Source organism: Meriones unguiculatus, chromosome 11, assembly GCF_030254825.1.
Source record: "Meriones unguiculatus strain TT.TT164.6M chromosome 11, Bangor_MerUng_6.1, whole genome shotgun sequence".
NCBI lineage: Eukaryota > Metazoa > Chordata > Mammalia > Rodentia > Muridae > Meriones > Meriones unguiculatus.
In genome coordinates, this window is record NC_083359.1 from 88,066,605 (window position 1) to 88,083,904 (window position 17,300).

Here is a 17,300-nt window from a genome sequence, read left to right on the forward strand (position 1 = left end):
GGCTTGCTCTCAGTTAGTTTTTATACAGGCCAGGACCACCCACCTAGAAGAGACTTAACACACTGGAGAGGGTTGGCCTGGGCCCTCCTACCGCTGTGTAGACAGTCTCTCAGGTGTTTGGCTGCAGGCCAATTCTTAATTGAAGTTCCCTTTTGCCGGGTGCCTCTAGGTTATGTAAAGCTGACAATAAAAACTTCCCAGCGCGAATGTCATAGGAAAGGCATAATGCTTTGATTAGGTAAGTCCTGCGCATCTAGTCCTGCTTGACTTGAAGGCAGTAAGCTTGTAGATGAGGACTGTTTCTCTTTGCTAGCCCTTGGAGTTTGGGCTCAGGGCACCAGTGATGCTCACAGAGACTGATCTACTGTTTCTAGACCTTTCTGTGAACATCTTATTTGCTGTTATTTTATAGCAAAATATATCATGAACTCACACTGTCTGAGCTACAGAACCTTTACTTCTCTGGTTTGTATTTCCTTTATCAAACCACGGTTATTTAGAATTACAATTTTTAAAGAGAAACCGATAAAGTGGAGCACCACACAATTGTCCACTGGCGTCCTCTCACAGACACACCTGGAAGTCTCAACAGTAATGCAAGCACTAGCAAGCATATAACCGAAGCTTCTAGAACATACTGATTTTGGTAGGGAACGGTGAAGATTGTTTGAGGTCCATCCCACTGGGGACTTAGAGTCGAATAACTGAGATTTCAAGTAATATTTCTTTTTCTTTTCCTTTTCACAGACTTTTAAAAAGTGACTTATTAAGTAGTGTGGGAATCACATGGGGGCCCTTTCTCATTCCAGATGAGCCCTGCATCGCTGAGCTGCAAAGATTGTGTTGTAGTTTCACATTACAACTGCATAGTGCTTTAATGGGGTTCTTGGCTACCAGCAAAAGTCGAAGATGGAGGTAGTCACACTTGTTTACTGAGTGTAACTGTTCATAAGTCTCTTCATGTGAGAAAGATGGGCAGGGGCAGAAGGCAACCCGAAACAGTTCTAACTGTAAACCAGTGGTGTGGTCATCAAGAACACCCCTGCAGTGATACTTCTGGGGAGCAGGTGAAGTCCTGGGTGAGTGTGTGTTGTCCGTGAGCATAGTCACGTCAAGAACCCCAGTGTCTCGGAGCCATGGGAATGGCAAGACCTTGCCTGCTGAGTATGGACACTGGCTGTGTTCAGAAAGTATCAACCAGAGCTTTCTTGTCTCCGATGACCGCGGCCTGAGGATGTTGCCCTATAGAGACACCCTACGGATTCTAGCTAGAGAGTAGCTAACCTGCCTCTTAATAAACTTGAGTTTTCAGGTGACTGGTGTGTCTCCATCAGAGTGCGTGGCCCACCTGTTCCCAAATTGTGTGTATATGTCATTGACTGTTCAGGTCAATCCCAAAAGCCATGCATGTCTCGAGACACTGCAGCATTTGATTTTCCAGTATTTGATGGCCAGCAGACTCGGTACAGAAACCACTATGGGGGGATGTCACCAACACTTGCTCATTCAGGTCCTCATCACTATCACTTTATTTCTCTGCATTACTCTCTCAGCTAGTTTTGTGTACTCTGGTCTCAACCTCGTATTCCATTATGCATTCTGCTTCAGCAATGGTTTTTCTGTAATCTGTAGCTGATTGTTTTACTCCTTTGAAAACAGTCACCCTATGGCTCCTAGGAGCCTTTAAGTCAATTTAAACTGCTGAGCCCACATTATTACCACAAGCTAGATCTCAGGCCTCCCTCCCACACCTCTGTCCCCCATGTCCTGAATCCTAGGCTTCAGTTATGCACACTGACTAAATAAATCCTATATTTTTTCTTGTAGTTTTTGTTGTTGTTGTTGTTTTGTTTGGGGGCTTTGCTGCCTCTGTCTTCGCTGCCTGGTATGTTCTTATGTTTGATTTCCTCCTTATCGCTCTACAGATCACCATCATCTTGTTTCTTTGGCCTTGACATGGTTGGGTTGGACGTGCCTCCATATATTTCTGTTTAAGCTTCTCATAAGTCACTTGTTAAACAATTAACAGTGACCTTTCTAAGCCTCAGACTCCTGATCTGGAAAGTGGGTTAGTAAGTTTGTGAGCGCTCTTGACAGTCTCTGTGTATCTAGGTCTTGGAAGAGAGCCCGCCTGACTCCTGCCCTGAGTGTTTCCCATGCTCATGCCCTTTGGCTCCTACAGTGAGTCGCGTAATGTTGTTTTACTTGGTATTTTAATTGAATAACTTCGTTACATACTATGCAAACGAGTGAGAAACACACAAGTGAGTAGTTGCTTCTATTAAAACTAAGCTGAATGGTTTAGGATGACCTAAGAGGAAATCAAGTTTCCCTTCCTGGCCACCATTGGAGAATAGCATCCGTGGCCCTGTGCTAGCCCTCTACACCGGCTACGAGGTGACAAAATAATGTCATCAGGCCGGGACGTGAACTGTGCCGAGGGGCTCAGCAAACACCAGATTCCTGCCAGACATCCCGGAGGCACGCTGCTCCACACCGTAGGAGTGGTACACTCAAGGTCTCAAAAGGCCAGTGTGTGTTCAAGTTCCTCAGGCAGAAGGACGCACATCTGTGCCGAGGAAGTGGGGGCCTGAGAAACGTGGGCAGTGTGCTAAGACCTGTCACCCCTTGTCCCCATTCATGCTGTGCACACACGAAACATCAAGTTGTTGTTTACATGTAACTGACATAGCAAAGGCGTAAAACACTAACAAAGAAATGCAGCTTTTGTGTATCATTTTCTTTCTTGGCTGTTTCAGTTGGGATTCCATCTTACTGAAAGCAGAACTAGAAATCAGGTGACACACTTTGGGCATGGTTTATAGAGAAACAAACGAAACTCCAATCAACAGACTAATAGTTGATAATAAGATAGTGACCCTTCATCAACCCGCTGGAGGGAAGGGCAACCAGAGAGGGTGACCATTGAGAACCAAGTACAGTGACACTTCTATGCAAACGTCATGATGAAACCCAATACTTTGTAGGCTAACCTAGAAGTTACTTAAAATGAATGCTGGGCTGCCAAGATGGCTCAGTGGCCAAAGTGCTTCCCAGGCAAGCTTGATGATGCCCCACAGTGGGAGGAGGGGACAGAATCTTGACTGTTGTTCTCTGATTTCCACACACACCCTGGCCTACAAGTGCCCACACTGCACACACATCGCTCACACACATGCTAATAGAAATAAATTTAAAAATTAAATACAAGGTGAGCTGGGTGTGTATGCTTATCTCAGCACTCGGAGGAAGAGGAAGGCGGATCTCTGTGAGTTCGAGATGAAGAGAGTCCAGGACAGCCAAGGCTACACAGAGAAATCCTGTCTTGGAAATCTCCCCCCCCCCCCCAAAGAAGCCTTCTTTAATCATAAAGCTTTCTTTAATTTATTCAGCTGTTACCACATGGGTAAGGAAGGGGATATGTGGAAGAGATGCTTTTCAAATGGCCGTGTTTTGCAAAAGGAAGCTAAATTTTATGGACCCAGGGTTCATCTGCTGCTGAAGAAATTCTTGAATATAATCAAAGGCTAAGGTAACTTTCAGTTTTATAATTATTCCAACTATTTTCTGAAGAGCCAAATTGATCTTCACAGATTAAAGAAAGTCAGAAAAACTCTGAAACTGCTTGACCAGGTGGTAGCGTATTTCATTCTAAGAAAAATTACCCCCCCCCCCTCCGAAGACATGGTTTCTCTGTGTACCTCTGGCTGTCCTGAACTCATTTTGTAGAACAGAGTTGGAGCTCTGGGGAACTCCTTAACTGTGGTGATGTTATGTGAGACTTTGAATGTGCTAATGAATAATTGGGTGAAAAAGTCAAGCAAAATAACGGTGTCCCTGAGAGTGACTTCTTTCCTCAAAGATACAGGTGGGTCTACTTCCTGGCAGCCTCTGCCCTGGCAGGCATCAAGGTGTGACTGTACGCATTCACTCCCTGTGCACATTTGACACCACATCTGAAGTGAACTGTGTAGGAATCCACTTTGAAATTTTACTGCCGGTGCCTCTGTGAACATGGTTTCTTCATCGAAGAAAAATGACAAAGGTTCCAAAGTGGCCAGCAAACTCAGACAAAAACAAAACAAAAAAAACCCCAAACAGTCGTGAGTTTTCTCTGCTGTCATGGTTCACATGTCAGACCCAGTACCTCACGACTAGTTTTGTTTGTTTGTTTTTCAAGACAGTGTTTCTCCGTGGAGTCCTGGCCGGTCTTGAACTCACAGAGATCATTTTGCCTCTGCCTCCCTGAGTGCTGGGATTAAAGACTGTGCCACCATCTCCTGGCAAACTTTTCATAAGATTTTCAAAGTCAATCACAAGGTTCCCGGGAGGGTTTTGGTGAAATTGAGTATAAAAGCAGACATACCTCCAAGGAGACTCTGGAAGAGAAGCAAGCTGGGTCTCAAGGATTGGACACGAGATAACAATATATCTGTGCCAAGTCCAGACCACAGTTACTATATCAAGTTGCAAGTCAGCAAGCCCTGAAGTGGGACATTTAATTAATTATTTTAGGGTTTTGTTTTGTTTTAAGATTCATTATTTATTATGTATACAATGTTGTGTCTGTGTGTATACCTACACGCCAGAAGAGGGCACCAGATTTCATTATAGATGGTTGTGAGCCACCATGTGGTTGCTGGGAATAGAACTCATGACCTCTGGAAGAGTAGCCAGTGCTCCCCACCTCTGAGCCATCTCTCTAGCCCATTTTTTAGGGTTTTTTGAGACAGGGTTTCTCTGTGTAGCCTTGGTTGTCCTGGAACTTACTCTGTAGACCAGGCTGGCCTTGAACTCACAGAGATCAGCCTAACTCTGTCTCCCTGAGTGCTGGGATTACAGGCGTGCGCCACTACTGCCCAGCCAAGGTGTTCTTTGATCTGCACTAGTAGCTTGGTTGAGTGAAAAATATGTGTAACATTTTGGGGCAAACAAAAGCAATTTAGGCTGGATATGAACTACTTTTCTGCTGTCAATTATTCTACGGAAGAACCAGTTCTCCAAGATACAGTTTGTTACTATAGCTTTGTTCAAAAGCCTTATCTAGTAAATCTTACTGATAAAGTGCTAGGCTTGTGGGTGAGCACATTTCATTTCTTTCTAGGCTTAGTTGTGGTCCATGTTCACTAGATAATTTAAGATACACCATTTAATTAAAAAAATCTTATCTTCTTCAATGATAAATAAAAAACTATTCCTTGCTTATCTCAGTAGAGAAGATTTACTGATTTGAAAGAAAGATTAAAACAGCTTGAGGAACTGAAACAATCAGAACTATTATATCCACTCTTGAAAAAGTTCTTAGCTGCAGATAGATCATCCCTATAACTCATTCCTCTGTTCTCAAATGCTCTCACACTGTGGATATCGCTTCCCTATGGTGATTTTTTTTTTCAGCCTTGTCAGGGCAGCTGCACCCATTAACACAGTGTCCTGGGAGGAGAGAGATAAGCAGTAATGTAGGTGACACGTTCTGTCATGGAGGTACAGAGGAGGAAGCCATTGATTCTGTTTGGGAAGTCGGGCTACTGTGTAGGTGAAGGTCAGTAAAAGTTTTACCTTCAAGAAGCCTAGGAGGAGGTAGGACACCCTGAAAACGCCATGACAAAATGGTGTTTTGTATGCTAACTAAAATGATGCAACATAAAATTGCAGCCAGGCACGGTGACATAAGACCTGTAATTTCAGCTCCTCAAAAAGACTAAGATGGGAGGATTGGAAGTTCAAGGCCTACCTGGGCAACTTAGCGAGATCCTGACTAAAAATACAAAGTAAAAAATGGAGTAGTATTTGCTTATTGTTGCCATCACATTATGAATCTACCAGGGAATCAGTCCATTGAAAGGAGGGGCTACCAGGAGCCAGTCACTGCCCAAAAGCCTGTCAGCTGGCAACCATGTGGCCAACACTTGACCCTGTGAGGACATTTCACACTCAAACGATGCCAGGAACCTAACCTTCCCCTACTTCACATAACCCTAGAGGGCTGAGATGGTTAATAAGGGCTGTCAACTTGACAGGATCTAGAATTCAGGAGACAAGCCTGTGGACGTGCCTGTGAGGGATTATCTGGATCAGGCTTAACGGGGTGGAAAGACTCAAGGTGATGGCTGATCTGAATTAAAAAGGGGAGAGGGAACTGGGTTTGGCCTTCACTGTTCTCTGCTTCCTGGGTGCAAAGGCCGTGTGACCAGGGCCCTCAAGCTCCTGCCGCCCTGGCTTCTTTGCCTCAAAAGGCAACACCCTGGAACTTTAAACAAAACAAACCCTACCTTCATTAATGCTTTTGTCTGGTATTTACTTGTATTATACCGCAGGAATGGACGGGTTATTAATACAAAGGCCATCCGTCACATTGCTCCTTCTTCCCAGAAAGGTACTTATACAATCAGGGCACCAATCGTGGCCCCAGTGACTGGGTTCTAGGATGGCAGGAAAAAGAATGAGGGTTCTTGCTGTTTTATCCGGGTGTTACTAGGCATTGAACCCAGGTTCTCCCATGTTAGCAGGTTCTGTACCATTGATCTATTCCCAGACCTTTGTTTCTCTCTCTCTCTTTCTCTTTGTATGTCTCACCCTCGGAGGTCAGAAGAGGGTGTCGGGTTGCCTGTGACTGGAGTTATAGGCAGCTGTGAGCCTACTGTGAGTAGGTGCTGGGAATTGAACCTGGAGTAGTCAGTGCTTTTAACATCAGGGCCATCTCTTCAGCTCTCCAAACCAATGTAAAGCTACAGGAACAAAATGGGAAATTCTACAAATCTCCAAAGCTCCCTCTTCAGAAAGCTCCCTCCTTTCTGATACTGACGCACATCTACCCACCCTGCCCTTTTGACCTCTGAAGTATGTCTCCTCAGATCAGGAAAGCAGCCAGGCTGCTAGGCGTTTATTCCCTTTGCTGCACTTTTTCTTACTTTTTCTTTCTTTTTCACGGTAACGTAGCTGGCTTTTGGCCTCTTTTGTGGGTTCTTCTTCCTTCCAACCTTCTCCCACCCCCTTTCTTCTTCCCTTTCAACCCTCTAACACTGAAAGGAGAGAAAAAAAGGATAGAGAGGAAAGGGGGTGACATTACCGTTAGACTGCTCCCTGATGGTTAGGGGCGTGGGGTTCCTCAGGGCAAGTTTGATCTTTGCTGTCAGGATATCTAATCTCTTCTTGTTGTTGTTTCTTCTTTGTGCGTGACTACTTAACACACCACGACCAACAGCAACACCACCAACAATAACCCGCCCTCTTGGGGCCCTAGCATTTACATACTCTCTGAAAAGTCGCTAGAATTCCACATGTCACACAATCAGAGAAGCTATCTGCAGCTGGCAAAATCGCGCCTCTGCTAGGCAAATCACAGTCAGCTGCTGCGAAGCGGCCTCATAGCCCCACACCTGGGATTAAAACGAAAACATTCTTATAATATTTTTGTGTTTTTAAAAACACCAACATTCCAAAATTATCACTACAGAGCAGGGGGGCCTGGAGTGTTCACTTTATTTCCTCCCCATGTGGGGCTCTCTGCAAGTCATTTTTTTCCCTGTATTTTATCCATTTTTTTTTTCTGATTCTTTAAATCGGAAAGATAAACTGATCCCAGCCTTCTCCAGGGCCTTAGCCTGAAGCCTCTCACTGCTGAGGACAGAGAAGGCTGTGAAGCATAGCGGCCCCTAGGGCACCACCCAGCGGCTCTGGCAGGAACCGCACATTGCCTGGGTTCTCTCAGATCTCCCCTGGCAACCATGAGTCAGTCCCTCGGATGCCTCTGGGTAACCACCTGGGCTGTGTCCTCTTCGTTCTTCCTCATCTGCCAGCTTTTCTATAACATCCGGACCCTTGGTCAGTCCGTTATAGACCCTTGCCACTGATGAAGGCCACGATGCGAGGTACTTTATCCTTTCTGTCGGCTTACACGGCTCCTTACAAATGGTGATGATTTCTTCTTAACACGCTAACACGCGAGTGAAATCAGCCAGCCAAGGGACTAAGCAACAGATTCAAACTCACTTGTTAGGGTACAGAACCAAGATTTTCTCTTTTCGTTACACCAGGAAGGCCCCAGCGGTCCTCAGCCACTCTGATACAGTGCCTCCTGTTGTGGTGACCTCAGCCATAAAATTATTCCATTCCGTAACTGTGGTTTTTGTTGCTGTTACGGGTCATAATGGAAAGAGGGGGCACGGTCCACAGGTTGAGAACCAGCGATCTAAGCTGTCCTCACTGGAGCAGCGTTACCTTCCAATTAGCTCAACGGTTAGTGCCCACGAACCAATCTAATTCAGCCCCTTCCCCCTGCAAACCCGCTTTCCTACCGCCTGGGGAATCTCCACAGGTTTAATCCTCCCCATCTTCTTTCCTCTGTTTTCTGCCAGCCACAGGAAAGTTAACCAGTCGGTGGCGCTTTGAGAAAGGCCTTCCCAGCTGTCGTGAGTGTGCCTCAGGCGTGTTTGTATAAAGTCATTTTGCATGCTAATTGTTAGTGTAGAAGACTGTAGCTGGGGTAGTCCCGAGGGTGGAGCGCTTGCTTCGCGTTGACGGGGCTCTGGATTGAATCCCAGTGCTGCAGAAAAGAAAAGGAGTTTGTTCTAAATGCTGATTCGGAAAGACTTCTCAGTTGCATTGTTATAAATCCTATAGGGGCCGGAGAGATGGCTCAGTGGTAACTCCAGTTTCAGGGAATCCAGTGCCCTCTTCTGGCCTTCATTGGTACTGCATGTGGTACACAGCCATCCATGGCAACACAGTTACTGTTCTGCTGACAAGAGACACTGTGACGGAACTCTCTCTCTCTTTCCTTTTTTGGTTTTTCGAGACAGAGTTTTCTTGTGTAGTCTTGGCTAGATTAGGCTGGCCTCGAACTCACAGCAATCCTCCTGCCTCTGCCTCTCAGAGTTCTGGGCGGTTTGTTTGTTTGCTTTTTGATTAGGGTTTCCCTGTGTAGACTTGGCTGCCCTGGACTCACTTTGTAGACCAGGTTGGCCTCGAGCTCACAGCGATCCTCCTGCCCTCTGCCTCCCAAGGTGCTGGGATCATAGGCGTGCGCCACCATGCCTGGCTCCAGCCTCAGGTGTTTAGTGCGTTATCATCAGGGCAGCAGGCGGTGCTGGAGAAGTAGCTACATCCTAATCCACAGGCAGGGAGGAGGCGGTGGGGAGAGGGGAGAACTGGGTCTGGCATGGCTTTTGAAACCTCAGAGCCCCACCTCCAGTGGCACGCTTCCTCCAACAAGGCCACTCCCCCAATCCTTCTCAGATAGTGTCACTCCCTGATGACTTATTCAAATACATGAGCCTATGCCGGTGTCATTCTGATTCAAACCACCACACATATAAAATAAAATTTAAAAAAATGTATGTTGCAGCTAAAGTCAGTAGTCCTTATTGTGTAAGTTTCTGTTCTTTGCTTTTCTTTCTTCCTATTTCTTTGCAGAATTTCTGGCAAGAAGAATAAGAGAAATCCGTATATCCTTAAACAAACAAATATTTACTTTAATATATATTTATTCAGAAAAGATTAAAGTTGCATGATCAGATGTTAAAATAAAGGAAAAATTATAAACCAAAATGTACAAAGGACTCAACATTCAAAGTTTAAGTGAAATCAGACCTATTTTCTTAGTTAGGATTACTACTGCTGAAATAAAACACAGTGACCAAAGCAAGTTGGGGAGGAAAGAGTTTATTTGGCTCACACTTCCATAACACTGTTCATCACTGAAGGAAGTCAGGACAGGAGCTCAAACAGGGCAGGAAGCTGGGGGCATGAGCTGCTGCAGAGGCCATGGAGGGTGCTGCTTACTGGCTTGTTTCCCATGGCTTGCTAGGCAGGCTTCCTTCCTTCATTTCTTTCTCTCAACATAATAGTTTTATTGATTCTCTGGGAACTTCATATCATATACCCTAATCACATTCACTTCATTCACTTCCCAGTCCTTTCATGCCTATCCTCCTTTGTGAGCTCCCCCCTAAAATAAAAGGAAAAATGAAAACAAGAATAAGAAACAAACAAACAAAAGTCCAGTTTGTGTTAACAATATACTCTCTGCATCATGGTCAAACTCTCAGCAGCCTGCCCCTTAAATAGAGCCGAGTCCTTCCCTTCCTGCACCCCTGCCGGAAGCCATCAGCTGAGAAGAGATACACTTCAGTGTAACGCTCCCCCCCCCCCAATTTTCCTTTACTTGGGGTGTTTAGGCCTCTACCTCCCTTTCACTAACCCCCTAGCCTTAAGCAGGAGAGAGAAAGGGTTAGTGCAGAGAGGGGACACAGACCTTTTTACTTCTCCTGGCTATTTAGGGTCAAGGGGTTCTTTTAGGGCTTTATACCAATTCCCGTCAATCGCAGACGCAGCTAGCTGTCTCCTCCAAGCCATCCCTTCTCCCAGTTCTCCAGAGTTAGCAGCTCCAAACCGTAACAACTGTTCTAGCTTATGTGCCCAGCTCAGCTTCTCCTGGCTCAACTGTCTCCTAACAGTACCTTCTGCCGGAAGTCCCTGAGCGGCGCAGCGGAAGGAGCTGTCAAAGCAGCGGCCTCTCCTTCCCACCCCAGCCTGTGCTGCCAAGAGCGGCAGGAGCGGTCAGAATGGCGGCCTCTGTCAACATGGCCTGTCAACATCTCTGGCACCTGTCAGGGCAGCGATGCCTCCTCAGCCTGCTGCCATCGTGAAAGGCCACCACGGGAGCTGTCCACAATGTGTGTTTTCTTTCCTGCCTCAATCACGGGATGGCATCTCAGGAGCTGTCCATGGTGGCGGCATCTCCTGCCTAGGCTCCCTGAGTAGCTCTGCAGCAATGGCGCCTTCCTGTGGCCAGGAAGGTCTTCCATCCTAACCCATAGGTCCAAGGCATGGGAAGGGGTGTGTGAAGTGGGGAGTGTTGGAAAAAAGCCACCAGTCCTTGAGCAGGAAAACCCACCAATCCCTGCGTTTCCCACAAAAATCCGCCAATCCCTGAGCTTCTCAATATCGGGACTTGAAATCCCATCAGTCCTCACTGTTGAATTCTCTGCCCCTGAAAAGCTCAGCCCCCTAAGAAACTCTACCTAAGCCACGCCCTTTGTTCAACTCCCTGCTGTCCTCTCCTGGGAGCAGGGGAGCCAACCCTGGATTTGTCCCTCCACACCCTGGACCCTCCCCAAAAAGTCTCTTTTATGGGATTTTCTCTTTTATAAAAGAGATTTGCTACCTGGTAGGATTCTCTCACGAGAAGATGCTGAGAGGCAATGGAGAGAGGAGGGGCACAGGGGAGGAAGTGGAGCAGGGCTGAGGCTCCTGGGCTTCTGAGCTCGTTGGGCACAACCCTCCCCAGCTGCAACACCCCTGCCGAGGAGGCCTCCTCTCAGAGCTTCATGGTACATGGGTACCTGATACTGTGTCTCAGGGTACTCTGATGGTATCTGTGCTTTGGTCTATTGTAAGATCCCTATCTGGAGTGCATGGACTGTGGGTGCTGCATCTTCCCCGGAAAAGTTCTGCCAAACAGCAGCAACTACTAGATAAGATCACTGCTAAAATAAGGGAGTATACAGGGAAGAGCAGGACTTTCAAAGGCTGTGACAGGAGGCTGAGGTAAAGGAAGACAAGCCTTAGCACAACAGCTCAGAAGCAGCTTGATAGAGTCAACGAGACGAGGCGGTTCAAGACTCCAAACAAAAACCAACCCAGCGATCTAGAGACAAGGCGGTTCAAGACTCCAAACAAAAACCAACCCAGCGATTATCTAGTGGTTTTTAACATGTCAAAATTATGTTTCTTTACATTTATAGGAGTGGATGAGAGCTAGAGGTTGTTAGTACCTATTTTAAAAATGTGTTTCAGTTTCTCTCTTAACCCAGGTAGCACCCAAATGATCGAGACTGGACTGTTATATTTATTTGACAAGCTTTGTGGCACAATAATTGAGCAGTATTAATCTATTTAACCCTGGCCCTATTCTCTCCCCCTGCTCAGTCATTGTCTCTGAAGCTTTTTTATTGACCTATCAGAAAACAGTTAAACAGTTGGGGAGCAGTGTTTGCACAACATTGAGACAGGAGATTTACAGAACAAGGACTGCAACCTGATATGGGGGCACATAAATCAGCATTTGAATCTTCACACACTGCACAATAACATTATGCCTTCAAGAGGTTTCCAGGTTTTTGTGTCTAGAAAAATAACTGGACCAGGGACACATGGATGGTGATAGAAATAGAGGCTATTTATTGAGAAATAAAGAGGGATTCAACACAGTAGCTCAGTGGGCTGAAGACCACTAAGCTTGTGGACTTGAGTTCTATCCCTGGGACCTACATGATGGACGAGAGAGAAGCAAAGACCCTAAGTTGCCCTCTGACTTCCACACGTGTAATATGGTACACTCACCGTGGCATATCCCTCATTCAAACTCCACACACAAATGTAATAAAAGCTCTTAACGTGAACTTCTGAAGTAAACTTTTATTTGTGTGCGGGTGTGGGCGCCTGTGCACATGCACAGAGGCCAGGAGGGGGCGCTGAGTGTCCCCCTCTATCACTTTCTGTCTGTTCCTTTGAGGCATCGTCTCTCCCTGAAGCCGAAGCTTCCATCTTGGTTAGGGCAGAACAGTACTCTCTCATTCCCCTATATGTGAACCAGATGTCTCTTTCTCTACCCCTGTTCTCCACCTACACTGCTTGATAAGATGAAGAGACTTAGTGCAATAGTTACAATTGTAATTAAAAAAAAAAAAAACAGTTATGAGCTGGGTGAAGTGGCATGGACCTTTAATACCAGCACTCAGGAGGCAGAAGCAGGATCTCTTTGAGTTCGAGGCTAGCCTGCTCTAGAAAGTGAGCTCTAGGGCTGGAGAGATGGCTCAGAGTTTGAGAGCACTGGTTGTTCTTCCAGAGGTCCTGAGTTCAATTCCCAGCAACCACATGGTGGCTCATAACCATCTATAGTTAGATCTGGTGCCCTCTTCTAGTGCACAGGCACACGTGCAGGCAGAACACTGTTTAAATAATAAATAAATAAATCTGAAAAAAAAAAAGAAATTCCCAGCACTCTGAGAGGTAGAGTCAGGAGGACCTCTGTGAGTTTGAGACTAGCCTGGTCTGCAAATCCAGGTCTGCAAGTCCAGGACAGCCAAGGCTACACACAGAGAGACCCTGTTTCAAAAAACAAAAAAATAATAAATAATAAAGTTCTGGCACAGGCAAACAAAAACAAACAAAAAACCAATTGTGAACTCCAGGAAAGACAATGTTTGCAAGAAAAGGAAGCATAATTAAAATAGACTGGTTGGTTCACTGGTGATTACTATTCACGCAGAAAAGTGAACCTCTGTCTCTAGAATTCTGGCTGGGCCAATAAATCAAACTGTTATGAAAAAATATGAAAGGAGAAAAGGCTCAGAAAGGGAGAAAAGGCTTAATTTGAAGTTTACAAGCCTCGGGAGCCCTAACAAGGAAATGAGATTTGGAGAAACAGTTACAGTGACTGGATGAATGAGGAATAGTGAGAAAAGCAGCTAAATTATGGCTGAAGGTTAAGAGGTCAGAGCTATTTGAATAAGGTCTGTCCAGACTTTGCTTGGACTCAACTTCTTCATAAGGATATGTATGTCCATGTGCCACGTGGAATCTTAGTTCCTGCTTCTAAGCAATAGCACAAAGGTCAGAGTGATCTTTTTATACTTGCTGTTTTGCACTGCTGTACTCATGGACATTCTCGGCTCCTCTAGCTCTAACCTGTAGAGAACTACTCAACCCTGCAAAATCTCTCTTTCTTCATTTATAAAGTGGCAACAATATTTCCTACCTCCTTTTCTTAGTTTTGTACAGCTTTGACAAATTGCTCTAAGACTGGATACTTTATAAAGAACAGGAACCAGCCAGACACATATGTTCCCAGCAATGGAAGCAGAGGCAGTAAGATATTGAGTGTGAGGCCAGTCTGGGCAAGACCCTGTCTCAAAAACAAGATCAAAATCCAAACTCCAGAAATGTACCTTCCCACAGTTTCAGAAGCTCTGGTGAGGGCACTCCTACCACCAGAAATCAGAATGAAAAGAAACTAATGACCTCCACCTGCCAAGTTCTTTTAGAGAGCTATTTACAAACTCATGAGGACGGAGCCTTCCCAACCTAAATTACTTCCCAAAGGCCCCACATCCCAACACAGCCACGCTTAGAACTAAGTTTCCAACATATGACTTTTGAAAAGGGCACATTAAAAACACAGCATTCTTGCTATCATGTTTGAGGTTAGAGATAGTAAATGTGAAACATGATATAGTTCATGCAGTGTGCTAGTATTTAGAGGTGTCCTCAGGGATGGAGCGGCAGCTCAGAGGTTAAGAGCACTGGCTCTTCTTCCAAAGGTCCTGAGTTCAATTCCCAGCAACCACATGGTGGCTCAAAACCATCTATATTGAGATCTAATGCCTTCTTCTGGTGTATAGGCATACATGCAGTCAGAATAGCGAATAAATAATAAATAAATAAATCTTAAAAAAAAAAAAGAGGTGTCTTTGTCGTGAGTGTGGGTAACTCATTGTTGGCGCTTGGGACTTCATAAGAGAGGAAAGAGGTGTGTGGCACTCTTCACAATAGCTGGGTTATGGAACCAGCCTAGAGGCCCATCAGCAAACAAACAGACACGGGATGGACACTCAGCGGAGTAGCAAAGCACAAGATTATTGTCATTTGCAAAGACAAGGGAGCGAAACTGGAGATCATCGTGTTAAGCAAAACAAGCCAGACTGAGACTCAAGTGTCACATGCCTTTGCTTACATGTCAAATCTAGATTTTAAAAACATATATGGGACTGTCAGGGGGAAGTGGGGATCCAGGGACAGGGGCATCAATAACGGGAGAATCTGAGCAGCGTAGATGCTGTACCTCAATGACAACACCGTAACAAAATCTATCATTTTGCACGACGTATATACACTTTTTTTTTTTCCTCCCAAAAAATTACATGCAGGAGAGAAGCCTCCAGTTTCCCACTGCAGTAAAAGAACTTGGCAAGAAGCCAGCACCTTTGGAACAGAGCAGGTGTACAGCATGCACCGCTGACCCGTGTCTAGAACAGTAAGAAACGGAGCTCTGTTTCTTGCTGCTTACTGAACCGAAGGCATTTTCTCATAGCGCCTAAACAGACTGAGATAGCATGTCTAGTACGTTTTAGCTATTAACATTATTTACAGTCAATGAAGTAATTTAGTTTTTGTTAAAAATAACATACTTTTACACTACGGCATAAGCATTTGGGAGGTTGAGGCAGGAAAATCACGAGTTGGAGTTCAGCTGGAGCTACAGAGGAAACACAAGACCTGGATAGTGAGATCCTATTTCAAACAAACAAACAAAAAAATGAATTAATGACAACAAAAAGCAAATAAACAAAAATCCACACATGTGTTTAAGGGCTGGGAATCTATCTACCTGTGGCAGAGCATTTGCTCAACATGTAGGAGGCCATGTGGGCTGTTGGACATATGGGATCAACCAGCAACACCAAAAACACGCTTTTTTTTTTTAACTGCAGTGACCATGAAGTTTTTTAAAGCTATTTATTTTGAAATACTATAGACTTAGAAAGTTACACTAAGTATTTGCTTAACTTGTGAAGTTTTTAGTTGACTACACACACACACACACACACACACACACACACACACTTAGAGGATTGAAGTTCTCCCTGGTTCTGGAATGAACACTGAGATGACCAGGTGTGGGTATATCTCACAGCGATGAAGGCGTTGAAACGATTTCCTCATGATCCTGCTCTCTCAGCTGACAAAGGCATTCTATCTTCTGGAAGCCGCCTGTCCTTTCAGGTTAAGATCGGATTCCAAAGTACGTGACTCTCAGTTCTGTTTGGAACCAAGACAACCTGGTAAACCACGGGATTTACTCTTGTTTAAATTGTTTTGGCTTATTTTTGAGACAGGGTCTCACTGTGTAGCCCTGGCCGTCCTGGAAGTCAGTATGTAGATCAGGCTGCCTTCCAACTCACAGAGATCTGCCTGCCTCTCTGCCTCCTAAGTGTGCATACTGCTTTTATAATGACATTTGTACAGCGCTTTCCAGCTTTTGGATCAGTACCTTTTATCTTGTTTAACACCGTGTCAACAGATATTAAACCTATCATCCAAAACTACTGAAAATAAAAAGAGCATATTGTTAAATTAGAAAGGCCTGTATTCTATATGAAGAATTATGAGGACATTAGTATGGAATTCAGTTTGTAATATGCTTTACGGAAAAGGCCAATGAAAATGGTCAGGAAGAGGATTTGGAATAATTTTTTCTTCTTTCTGTATTTCTTTGTGAATAGTTTTCTGGCTTATTGAAGAAATAATAAGAGTTATAGTCATTAATGTTCAGGGGATAAATGTGTGTGTTTTTAAGAGTGTAACTAATGTGAAACTGAACAGTAGCAATAAATAGCCTTACACCAAAATGCTCCGGGGTTGCTGGGAGGAATGGTCTTTGATGATAAGATGGATTTTTGGACTTTCTCTTATAAAGTTATAGTTTTCTTTACCTCCAGTTATTTAGGGAGAGAGCACAGAAGTGGGGGGAATTTGGTGTCACCCCAGCTTGGCTTTATGTAAACTTCTGCGCAGGTGTTTCTCCAGAGCTCTCCTCTTGCCCCTTCCGCATCATGTTTCTACCCAAAAGCCTGCCTGCCAACGTGCATCCATGTATCACTCTGAGTGCCTGTGGCTTCCCCGATGAACCTCTGTGACTTCCCCATGCTTCCCATTGCCAAGGAGGCCACCTGTTGTAGCTTTTCAGCTTAAGGATTTCTAAATTGGTTTGCAGTTGAAGGTACAGTCTGTTAAGGTGGGGAAGGCCTGGCAGGACAGGGAGGTAGCTGGCCACATTGAACACAGCGAGATGAATGCTGTTACTCGGCTTCCCGTCTCCTTTTTATTCAGCCTGGGACCCAGCATTCCTTCACATCTCATTTAGCCCAACCTAAAAATCCTCTCACAGAAACAACCCAGGAGTTCATCCCTTAGATGATTCCGGATTTCATCAGGTTCACAGTCCACACTAACCATTACTCCTAGGAAATTTACACACCCTTTAACTTTTCAATCAGCGCCCCTCTCCCCTCCCTGTGCCCTGACGGTTTCAAAACTCTCTCCTTTTTTTGACTTGAAAAGGAGGTGTCAAAATAAGAATGAATTTTCATACCAACATTCTGGACCTAAGAGAGTAAGGGCACATTTTTCAGGAGACTTACATGGGGTCACACCCCGTTTTTATTGCCATGTTTAGCTAGGCAGCTGCCGGGGGCACATTTCTGTAACACGCATCAGACGATCTGAGAGTAACAAAT